This window comes from Typopeltis vanoorti, chromosome 24, assembly GCF_054136105.1.
Source record: "Typopeltis vanoorti isolate ZY-2024b chromosome 24, IOZ_Tvanoo_1.0, whole genome shotgun sequence".
Lineage (NCBI taxonomy): Eukaryota > Metazoa > Arthropoda > Arachnida > Uropygi > Thelyphonidae > Typopeltis > Typopeltis vanoorti.
Genome location: NC_143572.1, coordinates 38,112,118 through 38,130,978, shown reverse-complemented (window position 1 = coordinate 38,130,978; position 18,861 = coordinate 38,112,118). Strand labels below are relative to the sequence as shown.

General features: G+C 38.8%; 1 protein-coding gene and 1 non-coding gene across 2 annotated transcripts in view; one reads left to right on the top strand and one right to left on the bottom strand.

Annotated features, from left to right (window-relative positions):
• kl-2 (dynein heavy chain 2, axonemal kl-2) overlaps window positions 1-18,861 on the top strand; it is a 1,497,432-nt gene that overhangs the window by 727,445 nt on the left and 751,126 nt on the right. The gene's annotated exons all lie outside the window — the stretch shown is intronic.
• LOC150093112 (U6 spliceosomal RNA) lies at window positions 5,841-5,942 on the bottom strand. The gene has a single exon (XR_016550481.1). It is a non-coding gene; the product is annotated as a U6 spliceosomal RNA (small nuclear RNA).

Below are 18,861 nucleotides of genomic sequence, written 5' to 3'. Positions count from 1 at the left end.
ATGATTATAAATGAAGAAGTGTGTAGCATGAGTATAGAGGATGAGAGAACAAGCTCACAAGTAAAAACATGCAAATAGGGAGGAATAAGGTAGACAAGGGAACACAGTGTGAGAAAGGTTGATGCTCCAAGAGGATGTGAATGTGTGTATAAACAAAAAGGAAAGAGGATTACCTGGGATATAAGGAGCACAGTTGGATTTGAAGAAGGTTCTGGGATGAGTAAGGAGAAAAAGAAATTGCTTGAGGAAAGTATGGAGAAGTCACATCTAATAAGTGGTATTAATGAAACTTATTATAGATCCAGGAATGATATGTTATTTTTATATGCAAATGCTAGAAGGGTAAGAAAGAAAGGCAAATAAAAGAGTTGCAGTAATTGAGGTGTTCACCCAAAAATTGTTGGAATAAGTGAGACATGGTTGGATGAAGATGATATCCTGACAGAAATAGATATGGAAGGGTATGATGTGTTTCGTGAAGATGAAACAAGATAAAAAGAGAGGGGAGGAGTGATGTTGATGATAGAGAAAGAATTATGACCATACAAGGTTGGGATGCAAGAGGAAAATAGTTCCAGCGGCTTTGAGGCAGTGTGGCAGTGAGATAGAGATGAATAGAATGAAATGCTTAGTAAGATGTTGTTATAAACCTATAACAACATCTTATGTAATGTGGATGGTAGTGATCATGAAATGTATTATCAGATTAGCCTAGCCAATAAGAAATGGGTGATCATTATGGGCGATTTTAATTATGACAGTATAGACTGGGATGATGAGATAGCAACTGGAAGTAAAGAAAATGAGTTTCATGAGTATGTGAGGGACAACTACCTCAGGCAGTATGTAAGGGAGGGTACATGAAGATTGAGGATCTTGGATTTGATCATCTCATCAGAGGATGTTATTATAAATGAAGTGTTAAATCACTCCTCCAGTTACTGAGAGTGACCACGAAGTGATTACCTGGGTGGTTGCCAGCAGTGTGAGGACCTCTATGAAGAAAGGGTGTATGTGGAGCTACAAGCTGGTGATTATGAGATGTTCAGTAGACAGAGAGCTTGCAGGAAACTATGAGTGGCATGGAATGAGGAGTTGGTGGCTGGAAAGGAGATCAACACATCTCTGGTGATATTCAAGAACTGTCTAGTTGAAGCAATGTCTAAATGTATTCCAAGGGTCAGAAGGTTAAATAAGGTAGGTGTGAAATGGATGAATAAAGAGATTAAGCAATATATAGAGGAAAAAGACGTTATGAAGGCAGCAGCATAAGGTAATGGCAATTACAAAGAACAGGAAAGGAGGATGACTTGGTTGGTAAGGGTAGCAAACTGAAGTTTGAAGCTGCGTGTGGGGAGCAATATCCCAGATGAGAAATAGGGACATTGCTGTTTAACCTGCATGCTAATGATATTAGAGAAGAATTGAATACGTATATTCAGTTGTTTACAGATGATGCAAAGTTGGGATGAACTATGAGGAGGAGTGCAGATTTTGTGGCCTTACAAGAAGACTTGAATAGATTGAGTTGAATGGGCATGGGATTGGGGATGCCTTTTCAATGTTACAAAATGTAAGGTTTTAAAATTTAGGAAACAAAGATGGGATGTAGAATTTTTTCTTGGTGGAGATATATTGTTGGAGGTGGAGGAAATAAGAGATCTTGGGGTGATGGTGAATAAGGTTCTAAATTTTTGAGGACATACTGAAAAAATTGTATATTCCTATGATTTGTAGAAATAAGAAGATTCTTGTTCCATGTATAAGGCTCTGATTAGGCCACACATGGACACTGTGCACAGATTTGGCCACCTGGTTTTCAAAAGAGGTGATTGAGTAAGGTAGTTTCTGATCTCTGGAATGTTGAATATGAAGAAAGATTGAGACAATGCAATTTGCAGAGTCTAGTGGATAGTAGGAAGAGGGGTGATATGATAGAGATGTACAAGTTGGTAAGGGGTTGTTATAGTATTAATATTGAAGAGGTTTTTCATAAAATGGGGGAGAACAAGAGCTAATCCCTGGAAGATGTATGAAGAGGGTGTGAGCAGAGGAGTGAGAAGCAGGTTTTTTGCATGGGGAGTTGTGAATGATTGGAATGCATTGCCTGAGAGTATGGTGTCTGCAGAGAATTTGGGTGTGTTTAAGGCATGAGCTGTGTGTATGACAAAATGACCTCCTAGATGAGTTTTTTATTACAATTGGGGTCTTGGAATAATAATAATAATAATAATAATAATAATAATAATAATAATAATAATAATAATAATAATAATAATAATAAACAGAGTGCAAATAATAGTAAGATAGCAAGTATGATGAAAATGCATATGCAACTGACAGTAAGATATAGAGAGAAAATAATAGTGAAAAAAATAACAGAAGATTTGAAAGCTAACTTGATGAAGACATAAGAATAGATGTAGTGAATGCAAAGTGAAATGAAGAAAATTGTAGATGCATTTGGAAGAGTAAAGAAGACTGAAATGAATTTTGTCAGAATGAGAGTGGTAACAAAGGATTTGTAAGTGGATTATTTAGGGATTCGATTCTTAAATGTCTAGTGAACAAGAAGATGCACAAGCTTTGTTTTCTAGGAAATAGCATGAGAAGAATGATCAAAGTATTGGATATTAGGAGTAAGTGAGCAAAAGAATTGTTAGTGGCAGCTGGAACAAATGACTTGATTCGAAACAACGAGAATGTAAGACTAGATATCCAGAGGTTGTCAAGAAGAATAAAAAACAATAGTGTGATAGGAAAGGTAGTGAGCAAATTTGTCCAGGAAGGACAGTGATGAGATGAGGCTGAGATCAAGGATTATAAATGATATGCTAACTGTAATGTGTTAAGAGGAAAAAGATGCAGTTTGTGAATGTGCAGAATGAGTTTAAAGGATAAATAGAATTGTTTGGGTGATGCACTGCCTTTGAATGGTTTGGATGAGTGCTATTTGTAATGACCGATGCAAGGAAGAGTAATGAGTGCATAGAATAGATCTCAGCAAGTTAGAAGCAATGGGGAATAGAAAAAGAAGGGATCAAACTGGTACTTATGAATGGAGAAGTGGTTAGCATCAGTGTAGAAAATGAGAGAATAAGTGTGCAAGACAGAGATGGAAGTGGCAGAAGTCAGGTTGACAAAGGTTGATAAGAAAGATCAATCATGGAGGAAGAAGAAGTAAATGTGTGAGGAGACAAGATAGGAAAGTGATAGCCTTTGATGCGATGCGATGCGATGCGATCCGATGCGATGTGATGTGAAAGCCTTTAGATTCCAAGAGGATTCTGGAATGGATAGTGGGAGAGAAGAATGGCTGGAGGAAGGCATGGAGAAGTCACATCTAACAAGTAGTCAGTGAAACTTGTTATAAATTCAGAAATGAACTATTATGTTTATAGATGAATGCTAGAAGTATCAGAAACAAGGTATATGAAATTGTTGCAGTGATCGAATTTGTACATCCAAAAATTGCTGGAATAAGTGAGACGTAGTTGGATGAGGATGACATCCTGACAAGAAATAGAGATGGAAAGGCATGATATTTTTGTGAAGAATCGGTAAAAAAAGCGGTGGAGTGCTGATACAAAAGGAGTTATTATTATTATTATTATTTCCACAATCCCAAGACCTCATGGAGTCAAAGGCTCAGCTGGGAATATGGGGGATAGTGGGAGTTATGTTCATGCAAGACAGAGGTGTCAGGGGAAATAGTGGCAGTATGGCATAAGAAAGAGATGAATAGAATGAAATACTTAGTTTAATAATGCTATAGACCTGGTAATGTGGGGGATAGTGACCATGAAATGTATAAGCAAATTATCCAAGCAAACAGGAAAAGGGTGATCACTTTTCATTTTTTGATAATTATGGCAATATAGACTTGGAGGAAGAGATAGCATCTGGGAGTAAAGAAAATAAATTTCTCGAGATTCTGAGGAACAACTTCCCCCAGCTCGGTGGTGGGGCAGGCTCACCCCACCACCGAGCAGAGCTGCTGATTTGCTCATATCTCATCTGAGGGGTAACAGCAACAGCCATGCCTCAGTTAACTTCATGGGCTACAGCATTGTCATTCATTACCCCACCACCACCACCACCACCACCTCCCAGGACCTGGGTGACAGCAACAGTGAGCCTCAGTTAAAACTTCATGGGCTACAGCATTGTCATTCATCACCCAAGCTTCCAACCGGTTTCGACCTTTATTAAGGTCTCGTCAGTGGGAGCCAGACCCAGAAGTAGTGATACTAAGGCAGAAACAATGGAGAAGTCATATTTACCTATATGAGTTGCCAAAAGGTGTACCACCTTATTATTAAATTACTCTGGATTTAGAGAAAGATGTTGGAAGTTTTTTCCCACTTGTTTAGACTCTTTGAGGACATGTATAATGCTATGCGTTAAGGGAAGAGCCACTCCTCAGAATTGTTTTGACTTTTATTGAGGTTTCTTCAGTGGGAGCCAGACCCAGAAATGATGATGATGCTAAGGCATAAGCAATGGAGAAGTCATATTTATCTATATGTACAAGGAGATGTGCTTTGCATTATGGGAGATACTGAGACAAGGAGTGATGAGAGCTTGATCCACCTTTACCATGAGTTGCCTCAGTCCTGAAGATACTTCAGGTGCAAACTATGTTTGCTTACACTTGGACAAAGGATTAAACTAAATTTATTATAGTCTAAACAAGTGGGAAAAAACTTCCAACATCTTTCTCTAAATCCAGAGTAATTTAGTAATAAGGTGGTACACCTTTTGGCAACTTGTATAGGTAAATATGACTTCTCCATTGCTTCTGCCTTAGTATCACCACTTCTGGGTCTCACTCCCACTGACGAGACCTCGACAAAGGTCGAAACCGGTTGCAAGCTTGGGTGATGAATTGCAATGCCCATGAGCAACACAAGGCACAGGTAAGAAGGGTAGCTTACATAGTAAGGAAGACTAAAGCTAATTATGAGAGGAAGCTAGCCAATGTGGTCAAAAGAAATCCCAAGTTCTCTTCCTATGCAGAAAGTAAGAATGACTATGGAAGGATGAGTTTGACATGTACAAACAAAATAGTTGAGTCATTCAGTGATCATTTTGTAAGTATTCAGATCAGGTTCAGGACCTCTATCTAGATAGTCCTGATTGATTCAGTCAGAGAGGCATGTGGTGAAGTTGGTTGCTTGAAAGGATAAAAACAAAATCACAACTCCATGGTGAACTTCGGAAGTTATTATTATTGTTATTATCATACTTCCTGGAGTCAAAAGACTCATTGCAGGGATATCCCATTCTCTCACACACAGCCCATCATACTGTGAGTTAAATGCATGAAGCATCTCTGTGCTCATCACACTTTTTAGGCAATGCATTTCGAGCACTAACTACACTTCATGCAAAAAAAATCTATTCCTCTTCTCTCACTCACAATCTCCTTATACAGCTTCCAGAGAAAGGCTCTACTCATTTCTCCACCCGTACTCTAAAACATCTCACCCACATTAATCCAGTAAGAGGTTTTGCTAGTGTCACAAGACAGGTAACAGTATATTTGAGCAAAGTTCCAAAAAAAAAAAAAAAAAAATTATTATTATTATTACATAACACTTCTCCGGAGTCCAAAGACTCATCGAGAGAGGGTACCTACTCTCTACAACTCTCCGTCTCCATCACTCTACCAATCCACCAGCCACAACTACCTTCATCGTCTACACCAACGCCACCTACCGCCGACCATCACCACTAATATTTTCACAAACAAACATCCATGCCTAATGCGGGATTCAAACCCACAACCTTTTGGCTGGAGAGTGGATACGCTAACCACTCAACCAACCACACTGGACAAAAATGTGGAATGTTTCGTGATTTTGTGTGTCATCCTTGCACAGGGGCCATGCTAATCTTCTGTGTATCATTCCTTAATATAAGGTAGGTGTAAAATGAATGAGTGTGGAGGTTAAGCATGAAATCTGGAAAAAGAAAGTACTTTGGAGGAAGTACAAGATGAATAATGATAATCAGTCACATGAAGAATATAAAGAACAAGCCAGGAGAGTGACTCAGTTAGTAAGGAAAACAAAAGTAGAGTATGAGCAGAAATTGGCAAAATCAGGCTAAGAAAAATCCTAGAGAATTTTTTAGATATGTGGCAAGTAGAAGGAAGAATGATCATGGAAAGATGAAGTTAGGGGATGAAAGTGATAGAATGGTAACTGCTGCAGAAGACATTGTTGAGGTATTCAGTGATCAATTTATAAGTCTATTTCATTCTGATCAGGGTGGATTCATGAAGAACTTAAGTGTAAATGACATAGGAGAGGATAGCTTAATTGTGAGTGAGCAGGAAATATTTGAGGAAATGAATAACCTTGATGTTAATAAGGCGATAGGATTTGATGACATATCACGACTCATCTTAAGGGAATGTTCCAGTGAATTGGCAGTAGCATTGGCATGCCTGTTTAGTAAGAGTTTTGCAACAGCACAGGTTCTAGGGGAGTGGAAGGAGGGTAAAGTTGTTCCATTGCATAAAAGTGGTAATGAGGCTGTAGCTTCAAATTATAGGAAGGTCTGTATATCTGGAGTTGTGGTGAAGGTCCTGGAGAGATTGGTGAGAAGTAGGATACAGAAATGGGTTGATAATAACAGTATTCTCTGTGATTATCTGCATGAGTTTGTTAAGGGGAGATCATGTTTCACTAACTTATTTATGTACTATAACAAGGTGACAAATATCTTAGACAGAGGAGATGCATATATAGTGGTGTACTTGGATTTTGCAAAGGCTTTTGATAGATTGCCACATGACATGCTCTTAAATAAATTGAAACATGGGATTGGATAACAAACTTCTGTGTCGGATCAGTGACTGGCTGTCAGATAGGTATCAGAAAGTTGTGTATGGGGGGGTGCAGTATCTCGAAAGAGAAAGGTCACCAATGGTGTGCCTCAGGGGTCAGTTTTGGGATCATTGTTGTTCAATTTGTATGTTAATGATATTGGGTCGGGTTTAACTAGTGATATCCAGCTGTTTGCAGATGATGCAAAATGGGGGAGAGGAATGCACAGTCAGGCTGATGTTAATGCCTTACAAGAGGACTTGAATAGATTGTATGAATGGGCAGGTAAGTGGAACTATCAGTTCAATGTTGCCAAGTTGTAAGGTTTTGAGATTTGGTAAGCAACGATGGGATGCAAAGAATACACTTGGTGGGGAAACTTTAGAATTAACCAGTAAATTGTATGATGCTGTGATTAGATCCAGTATTCTTGAACCTTATATCCTCCCCCATTCATGTTGTCTCATAATTATCACTTAGCAACTATAGAAATTCCATTTCCTTCCCTCCCTGTGACCGTTCTTACGTTTAATCCATGTTTCCGTAGGTTGAAGTCTCCTATAATAATTATTCAACCTGCACTCATTCTGCTAATTTGCCAATGCATAAATTTTTCCTTATACCGAACTATATATTTCATCCTGTTGGCCTCAGTCTCACATCAGATAGCATCAAATGACCTTCCCTCTATGTACCTGTTCCTGATGTACTTCTAGTCTTTTTTTGGGACATTCAATTCTTCTCTGTTACAAGCAAAATCCCTTCACATATTCTGTTCTTTCTCTCTCTGTCATCTCTGAAAATACTATATATCTTGCATTTTATCTCAGTGACTATATCATTCTCTATTGAACTAACTAATGCCAAAACATCTCACCCTTGTTCTAAATACTTCTGGTGTTAGTATACATAAACTTCAATCCAGTAACTCCCCAACATTTTGTATTGATTTTTCTTCTAATATTAAGAACCCATGAACCTGCATTCATCATCATGTGATCACTCTTCCGCTTATGTCTATGTTACCTGGTAACCTACGTAATAGGTCTAGGTAATATGTTACCAAATCCTACTGCTTTATTGGCATCAATTTTACTCAATTCCTCATATACCTCCTGTTTACTCATTATTTGTACCCCCCCCCCTGCTCTATCATACCCTCTGCACTCAAGCCCATCTGCATTCATGAGGATGAAATTCTCTGAAATTCACTGCTCACTGAATATTCAGCTGTTTTCTCTGCAGCAGTCACACTTACTAATCTACCATTTTATCTGTCAACATCATCCCATAATCATTACTTTTTCTACTTACCATACATTGAATGCATTTTCTAGTGTTTTTCTTGACTTGATTGGCTAATTTCTGCTTATGCACTTTTACTGTTCTTACCTGAGTCATCTTCCTGAGTCAACTTGCTCTCTGTACTCCTCATGTACTAATTATTGCCTTTCATTTTTGCTGCCTCCAAAAGCTTTCTTTTTCTAGATTGCAAACTTATTAATCTCTTCATTCATTCATTTGACTCCTACCTTATTTAATCTTTTCACTTTTGGAATACATACAATACTCAAAATTGCTGCTCTTAAATATCTCTTGATCGGTGCCATGTCTCCTCTTTCCGCCCAGCTCCTCTTTCCATGCTGTAGCTCCCATTTGTTTCCTAAGTTTTTCATAATCACTGGCCTTGTAGTTCTACATATATTCTTGGCTCACAGTTCTCATATGACTAGCTACAACCTAAGTAATTACTTAATGGTCACTCTCACCAACTAGAGAAAAATTAGCTACTCGATTCAGAATCACATCCTTTGATAATATCAGATCTCTGACTTTCAACTTTTGTGTGCCTTCCCTTTCATGTTGTCTATGATTGCTGACTTTCAGGAACTGAGTTTTCTAATTCCTAAATGGTATCTGTTCATTTCATTCAGTATTGCCATCATTACAATCCTCCATGATGATCACCTTTCTCTTGCTTGCTAAATCAATTTCCCTGTATATTTCTTTGTCCCCACTGTTCAGGTTCTTTGCCCTACAGCAACATTCAACTAAATATCTCATCGTATTAATTCCATCTCATACCATACTAGTTTAAAACTACTTCTGCTATTCACCTTTTACATAAAAAGATGCATTTTTCGAATTATGCACACAATATATTGTAGAAAGAAATGTTTCATGCCTTTCAGGCAGTGGGACTGCTGTGCAGATATATTCCCTGCTATTATCAATAGCACTTCCTCCCCTCTTCTTGTTCTTCTTTTTCCTTCCTTTCTTTCTTCATTAAAAGTATAATGCCCTTGCATTTCTATTTCCATCTTGACATCATTCTATCCAATCATGTTTCACTTCTTTGATCTATTTTTGGGTGAATAAACTCAGTTAATGCAATAATTTGAACTCCTTTACTTCTGAGACTTCTTGCATTTGTAAATAAATATTGCAATTCATTTCTTGGTCTATTCCCATTACTACTTCTGCCACCCATCATCTGTGACTTCTCTACACCTGCTCCTGTCTGCTCACTTTAATATAACGCTTTACTCTATATATCTCCCCAGACTCATCTACTTCCTATGCATTCCAGGCTATTCTGTTCATAAGGTGACCATTCTCATTCATGTACACATTACTGCTTCTGGAATCCACTCTCATTATGCTATCTCTCTGACCATCCTGACTTCTCTGTTTTCTTTTCTAGCTTCCATTCTTGTTCTCACATTCTATCACTGATATTTACCTATCCATTTCCAAGCACATCAGTCTTACCTATTTCATTTTTCTGCATATTCAAATCACCTCTGACTTCCTTTGATCCCTTGCACACACTGCTCTTCCTTCTAGCAACATTATCGCTAGTTCATTCACACAAGACCCATTTTTATGTAGTCCATCTCTGTTATACTATTCCATTTGCCACTCGAATGCATTAGACTTATCAACTAGCTGCATCGCTTTCTCTTCACAGCGTTCTGCTAGCATACCATTCATGATTTTTTCACACTGTCCAGTTTATTATTGTTATATCTGAACAACATACCACACTGTTGTTTATCAATAATCTCATGATATCTACCTTCACATTGTTCACAATGACCAAACAGATCATTTCTTTCTACCACCACTACTAATTCTTTGCATGTTTACTTCTCATTATTGTTGTTATTATTAATCAGGCCTCCATGGTATCAAAAGACTCATCGTGGGAGGTCCTTCCCAAGAAACACAAAGTCTACCTAGACTCATCGAGGGGAGGTCCCCCTAAGAAACACAAAGTCTTACATTCCACTCCTTAAACTCATTGACCGTTCTCGCTCTTACCACTCCATCAGGCAATGCATTCTATAGTTCTACCATCCTCATTCTCGCAGCTGATCCTCATAACTATCATTGTACAGTCCTGAAACCATCTTTGTTATCTGCATTTGTACCCTTTCCACAGTTAATTTATCCCCTTCAAATTCTGGGGACCAAATCTGAGAACAATAGTCCAAGTGTGGTCTGATCAGGGTCTTATACAATGGAATGATAACTGTTTTATCTCTGCAGGTCAGCATCCTTCTCATTATTGCAGCAATCCTCTGTGTTACTGTCACTATCGTTGCAATATGTCCCTTAAATTTCAGGTTTTTATCAATCATCAACCCCAGATCTCTTGTCTCCCCCTATGTCCTCCAGTATAACTCCCGCCATAGAGTATGCAGTATCCCACCGATGTTTCCGAAACCTCAAAACCTTACATTTTGCTGCATTAAATTGATACCCCAATTCCTTTGCCCATCTATCTAGTTTATTCAAATACTCTTGCAGGGCTGCAGCATCTGCAATGGATCCAGAGATGACTGACCAAGATGATAGCAGGTCTATGGAATGTACCTTATGAGAACAGGTTGACGATTTGTGGGTTGAAGAAATTGGTTGATAGGCAGAAAAGGAAGGTGCTATGATTGAGACATTCAAATTACTGAAGAGTTTCTATAGGATTAATTCAGAAGATATTTTTGAGAATAGGACTGGTGGTGAGAGGACTAGGGACCATACATGGAAGCTGGGTAAGGATGTGGTTAGCAAGGGTGTTAGAGCTAGGTTTTTAACTTGGAGAATGGTGAATGAGTGGAATAAGCTGCCAGAGTCTGTTGTGGGTGCCATGACTGTGAATCAGTTCAAGGCGAGGTATGATAGATACTCTGTGAATGTCGAATAGTTGTTCTCGACATGATCTTAGGGCTCCCTCGATGAGCCTGTCGACTAATTGGAGTCGCCCATAATAATAATAATAATAATAATAATCCTTCCCGGCTTCGCATCATCTGCAAACAACTGAATAGCCCTTGTAATCCACTGACAATATCATTGATATAAAGGTTAAACAATATAGGTCTCAGTACTGAGCACTGTGGAACCCCACTTGTAACCCTCTGCTTCCTTGACACTGCCCCACCATACACAACTCTCTGATACCTATCAGACAGCCAATCCTGAATTCAGTTGACCAATCTGACATCCAGACCCATGTGCTGCAACTTAAATATCAGCTTATCATGTGGCACCCTGTCAAATGCCTTCGCTAAGTCTAAGAAAATGGAAGAGTATGCCTTTCCCTCATCTAATGCTCCTCTAACTTTCTCATAAAAGGCATAAAAGAGTGCCCCTTCACAAATCCATGTTGGCTCTTACAGATAACATATCCCTCTTCTGCTCAATGCTGTATAAGGTCCTTCACTACTTTCTTCAAGATCTTACTGGCCAATAATTAGACACTTCCAGTCTGCTACCACCCTTTTGCAATGCCACTCTCTTACCTTCCTTCCATTCCATGTACACCTTTCCTGTAACCAGACTTTCATTGAAAAGCCAGGATAAAGGCACTGTCAGTTTCCTAGCACATTCTCTCAAAACTCGTAGTGAAATACCATCCAGTTCCATAGCTTTACTGACATCCAGAGTACTCAGTATTTGAAACACACTCTCCTCCTGTGCCTCTAAACTCGAACCTGCCTAATCCCTCTAGCATTAAAACTGACTCCTCTAGGATGAAATACTCCAATAAAATGTTCATTGAACAATTCTACTATGTCCTCTGCATCAGTCACTCTATTCCCATTTTTATCTCACAATATCATTCTTCCCCAATCATTTCTCCTCCTACTGGCCACATAGCTAAAAAATTCCCTAGAATTTTCTTTGGATCTTAGTGTCAATCTCCTCTCATATTTCAGTTTCGTCTTCTTTACCATACTAGTCACTCTTCTGGCCTGTATCTTACACTCTTCATACATCTTCTCTTCACATGTCTCCTTATATCTCCCCATAGCCTCTTTTTCGCATGCAATTCCTGTTTAATATTGTTTGTCATCCACTTTACTCCAAATTGTGTCCTCTTGTTCACTTGTGATATACAACTTACCATACAACTTCTCATATCCAAAGAATATTTCACCTTGTTCTTCCCTCCTGGAAAACAAACCTTTTACACTCTGTCATACACAACATACATGTTCATCTATCAATTTGTTTTCTTAATTCTATGAAAAAATCTATCAAAATGTCTGCATAATTTCCCAAACAATTATGGGAGATACTGGGATAGGAGTGATGTTACCTTGCTCCACCTTTGGTACAACACCAGGTGGTACAACTCCACCTGGTGTTGTACCACCTTACCCCAGTCCTGAAGATACTTTCAGGTGCAAACTTTGTTTGCTCACAATTGGATAAAGAATTAAACTAAATTTATTATAGTCTAACCAAGTGAAAAATAAACTTTCAACATCTTTCTCTAAATCCAGAGTAATTTAATAAAAAGGTGGCACACCGTTTGGCAACTCCTATAGGTAGAGATGACCTTGCTAATGCTTTTGCCTGCCCAGTATCTCCACTTGGGCCTAGCTCACACTGAAGAGACCTATATAAAGGTCAAAACTAGTCTGCATAGGGGCCCTTTCCTTAATGCATAACATTAGTCATATCCGCAAGGAGATGTGTTTTGAATTAAGGGAGATACTGAGATAGGAGTGATGTTAGCTTGCTCTACCTTTACGATGAGTCGCCGGTGTTGTATTACCTTACCCCAGTCCTGAAGATCTTTCAGGCGCAAACTTTGTTTACTCACACTTGGATAAAGGATTAAACTAAATTTATTATAGTCTAACCAAATGAAAAATAAACTTTCAACATGCAAGAAGTGGTTAATGCTTTCATATATATGTGATGGAGACTAATGTGGGAAGAAAGGTGGATGAATTGATTTTTCTTAGGAATTTGCAGAATGTCAAGGTAAATACAGCTCAGGGATTAAATGGGATATCAGATTAAATGTGATTTTCAAGAACTGGCAATGCCTCTGACTTGTCCTCTTTAATTTAAGTTTCAGGTCTGGTAGAATTCCAAGTGAGTGGAAAGAGAACAATATAATTACCTTACTTAAGGGTGGTTCAGTAGCAAATTATAGACAGTCACTATTTGAGGATTGGTGGTAAAAGTACTGGAAAAATTGGTCAATGGTCAAAAAGAGAATTCAAGAATCGGTGGATAAGAATATTATTATTATTATTATTATGTATGTTATGGAAACTGTGGGCCTGAGGAAAAATTACATCAGCAGGATGGAGGTAGCGGAGATGAGAATGTTTAAGGTGGATGTGCGGAGTGACCAGAAAGGATTGTCTGAGAAATGATTATGCAAGGGGAACGGGGAAAGTTATGAACTTAGGAGCATAGGAGGCAAGGTTGAGATGGTTTGGTCATGTGATGAGGAGGAGGAAGAGTATGTGGGAAGAAAGGTCATGCAGATGGATGTGCATGGGAAGAGGAAGCATGGATGGCCAAAGAAGAGATGGGGAGAGATGGTGGAGGAGGACTTGAGGATGAACAACTTGGATGTGCCTACAGCCCAAGACCGGAGGTTATGGAGGAGACTCACCACAAACAGCAACCCTACTTAAGTGGGAAAAGCTGCAAAAGAAGAAGAAGAAGAAGATTACCCAAAGACCCCATTGAGTCAACGACTCATCTAGGAGGTCCTCTTATCATATACACAGCTCATCATACTACACCTGAAACACACTCTAATTCTCTGCAGACACCACATTCTTAGGCAAGGTATTGCAATCATTCACAACTCTGCATTCAAAAAAACTGCTTGTCGCTCTACTGCTGACACCCTCTTTATACAGTTTCCAGAGATGACCTCTATTTCTCCCCTAATCTCTTACTGTTTTCTGTAGAATCTCTCCAACATTGAGCCTATAACGACCAGTTACTAACTTGTAGGTTACTATCATATCTCCTCTCTTCCTCCTATCCACCAGACTCTGTAAATTTCAACTTCTAAATCTTTCCATATCTTCAACATTCCAGAGGTCAGAAACTATGTTAGGTCACTTCTAGTCCCTTTCAGAAGGACCAAACATCTCTGAAAGTCAGGTGACCAAATCTGGGCACAATAGTCCATGTGTGGCCTAATCAAAACCTTATACAAGGGAACAAGAATCTCTCTTCTTCTACAAGTCAGTGTCTGTCCTCTGCATCATTCACAGAAGCCTTTGTGTTGTCTTCACAATTTTGGCTATGCGTCCCCTATATTTCAGATCCTTATTCACTATCACCCCCAGATCGCTTATTTTCTCAACCTCCAATAATAAATCCTCACCAAGCATAAATTCTGAATCCCGTTTTTGTTTTCCAAATTTTAAAACCTTACATTTTGCAATTGAACTCATATCCCCATTCCTGTGCCCAATCACTCAATTTATTCAAATCTTCTTGTAAGACACAACATCTTCTCTACTTTTCATAGTTCCTCACAACTTTGCATCATCTTCAAACAACTGAATATCTACATCCAAATCTTCACCAATATCATTTACATTAAAATTAAACAGTAATGGCCCTAAAAACAGACCCTTGAGGTACACCACTAGTGACTTTCCTCTTCATGATATTGCTCTCCCATGCACAACTTGCTTATCCCTATCAGATAGCCAGTATCCAATACAATGTGCTAATCTAATATACAGCCCCATCTGTTCTAGTTTGACAATCAACTTATCATGTGGTAATTATTATTATTATTACAGGCGACTCCAAGGAGTCCTTAGACTCATTGAGGGAGGCCCTAAACATCATGTCCATCACAACATTATTCGACATTCACATAGCATCTATCATACTTTGCCTTCAACTCATTCACTGTGATAGCGCCCACAAAGACTCTGGCAGCTTATTCTACTCATTCACCACTCTAAAAGTAAAAAACCTAGCTCTGACACCCTTACTAACCACACTCTTGCCCAGCTTCCATGGAAGTCCCCTAGTCCTCCCACCACCAGTCCTGTTCTCAAAAATATCCTCTGAATAAAATAAATCCTATAGAAACCCTTCAGCAATTTGAATGTCTCAATCATATCTCCATTATTCCGTCTATCAAGCAATTTCTGCAACCCACAAATCTTCAACCTGCTCTCATAAGGTTCATTCCGTAGACCTGCTATTATCTTGGTCACTCGCCTGTGGATCCTCCCAACCTCCTCCCCATCAAGAAGAAGCCCTGGCACCCATATTTGGGCACAGTAGTCGAGATGGGGTCTTATCAAGGCTTGATACAGAGGAACAATAACTTCCTTGTCTCTGCTCGTCAAAGTATTCTTCAGCATCCAAGTGATTTGATGAGCTGATTTAGCCACTTTTGCAATGTGCCCCCTAAACTTCAACTCCCTGTCCACCAACACTCCCAAGTCCCTGGCCTCATCATTCTCCTGGAGTACAATTCCACCAATGTGATATACTTCTGCTAATCTTTTAACCTCAAAATGCATAACCTTACATTTTGCAACATTAAATTGACATCCATTCTCCTTAGCCCAGATCTCCAATCTATCCAAATCATCCTGCAATATTTTGCCATCTTCTGCATTCAGTATTGCCCTACTCTAATTTTCATCATCAGCGAACAAATGAACTATTCCTCTCAGATCCTTCCCTATGCACAAATTAAACAGCAGTGGTCCAAGAACAGATCCCTGTTGCACACCACTAGTCACAGGCCATCTTTTGAACTCTACCCCTGAGTAAACTACTCTCTGTTATCTCTCTATCAACCACTCTCCTATCCAGGAGGGTGGTAATCTATCAAAAGCCTTTGCGAAATCTAAGTATGTTTATTTCTGTGTATCTCTCTCCTCCTTCCAAGGATGCCATCACCTTATTGTAATAATTAAAAAGATTACTAAAACATATCCTCCCTTTAGCAAATCCATGCTGTCCATTAAAGATAATACCATTGTTGTCAACCCAATTCTGGATCCTAGTTCTCACAAGCTTCTCCAACAACTTAACCACAACACCTGACACACATATAGGCCTATAATTTGATGCTTGAGTTCTATCACCTCCCTTATGAGGCAGCAAAATCTTACCCTCCTTCAATTCCTTAGGAACCTGACCCAGAGCAAGACTCATATTAAAAAAAATATGTCTAGGCAGATGGCAACTCCCTGACATTTGACACTCCTTGATAATATACACCAGATGGCAACTCCCTGACATTTGACACTCCTTGATAATATACACCACATATTCCTTCAGAATATGTGGTGTATATTATCAAGTCCCACAGCCTTATTTACATCAAGTTTGCTCACCTCCCCATACACCTCTTGCTCGCTTACAGTCAGTATCTCTCCAAATCATCAGTTGCTCTCAATCTCTCCATGAAGTCACATTCACAAGAATGAAAGACCTTTATGAACCGTTCATTAAGTATCTCCGCTATATCTTCGACAACAGTTGTCCTTATACCATTTTCTCCAATCAATGTCATCCTTCCATAATCATTTTTTTTTTTTTTTGCTGGCTACATATCAAAAGAACTCCCTATAATTATTTTTGGCTCATTAGCTAACTGCTGTTTATACTTTCCTTTTTCTACCCTTACCAACCAAGTCACCCACCTTGCCTAGTCTTTGTAATTCTCATGGAATTAGTTTTCACTTTTCTTGTGCTGCCTCCATAATGCCCTTTTCTCTGTATCACATGCTTTATCTCTTCATTCATCCATTTCATACCTACCTTATTTAACCTTCTAACTCTTGGAATACATTGAGACATTGCCTCTACTAGATAGTTCTTGAATATCCCCCAAGCTGCATTGATCTTTTTTCTAGCTAACTCCTCATTCCATGCTACACCTACAAGCTGTCTCCTCAGCTCTTCTTAATCTTGTAGTTCCACCCACATATACTCTATTCTCAGAGAGGTTCTCACACTGCTGGCAATCACCCAGGTAATCACTTCATGTTCGCTCTCACCAAATGGAGGGTGATTTGACATTTGATTTATAATTACATCCTCTGATGAGTTAGATGATCAAATCCAAAACCCTCAATCCTCGTATGCATACTGTTACATACTGTCTGAGGGGTAATTGTCCCTCAAAAACTCAAGGAACACATTTTCTTTACTTCCAGTTGCTATCTCATCTTCCCAGTCTATATTGCCATAATTAAAATCATCCATAATGATCACCTTTTTCATATTTGCTTGACTAATTTTATTATACATTTCATAGTCACTACCATCCACATTACCAGGTCTATAACAACATCCAACCAAGTATTTCATTCTATTCACCTCTATCTCATACCATACTGCCTCATAGCCACTGGCACTATTTTCATTTCAGCTCTACTTTGTATGGACATAACTTTTTCTCTATCATCAATAGCACTTCTCCTCCCATTTTGCCCTTTCTATCCTCACGAAACTCATCATAACCTTCCATCTCTATTACTTTCAGGATGTCGTCCTCATATAGCCATGTCTCACTTATTCCAACAATTTTTGGGTGAACAGGCTCAATTAATGTAACCATCATACTCTGTGAGGGGCATCATGATTTTGTAAAGGATCGGTTATACTTTATAATTTAGTAACTTTTTATAATAGAGCGATAGCTGAGTTGGATAGAGGAAATGACTACACTATGATTCTGCTGGATTTTGCAAAGGCATTTGACTGAATACCACATGGAACTCTTTTAAGCGAATTAGAATAAATGCAGTTGGATATGACACTGGTTATGTGGAGATGAGGATAGCTGCTGGACAGATATCAGAAAGTGTTATGTGGAGGTGCAGAATCAAGGCAAAAACAGGTGCCCAGTGGTGACTATTGATTCAGGGGTAGTGGTAGACAGAAAATTGAAGTTTAAAGTACATATTGTTAAGGTTTCTAAAGTAGTTCATAAGATTATTTGGCTATTGAAGAACACACTAACAAGTAGAGAAAAAAAAAGGAATTACTCTGGTCTCCAGGCTTTCTTGTGAATGAGGATGTCATGGAGAGCATTCAGAAGTAAGCAGCTAAGATGATGTGTAGTCTTTGGAATGTTCCCTATGAGGATAGATTGAAGGTGTGCAGTCTGCAAAGGTTTTTTAATAGGTAAAAAAAAAGAGGGGATATAATAGAAATATTTAAGTGCACCATGCACCAATCCTACAAAAACCCTTTAAGTAAGGGTTTTTGTAGGATTGGTGCATGGGGAAATGTTTCAGCACTTTTGCTAAAGGGGATAGAACAAGAGTTCATTCCTGAAAGTTGAGGTTAAAGTGTGGTTAGTAGGGACATGAGGACTAGATTTTTACTAGGAGAGTTGTGAATGAATGGAATGTATTGCCAGAGTTAGTTATTAGTGTTTTTTCTGTTAATGAGGTATGATACATTGTGTGCGTAGTTTGGTTCTCCAGTGATGAGTCTTTGGACTACATGGAGATGTGTGCGCAATAATAATGATAATATTATTATTATTATTATTATTATTCAGGCCTCCATGGAGTCAAAGGACTCATGGTGGGAGGTCCTTCCTAAGAAACACAGTCTATCAAGACTCATTGAGGGGAGCCCCCCCCCAAGAAACATTAAGTCTATCATACCATTCCTTAAACTCATTGACCATTCTCGCTCTCACCATTCCATCAGGCAATGCATTCTATGGTTTAACCACCCTCCACTCAAAGAAAATACT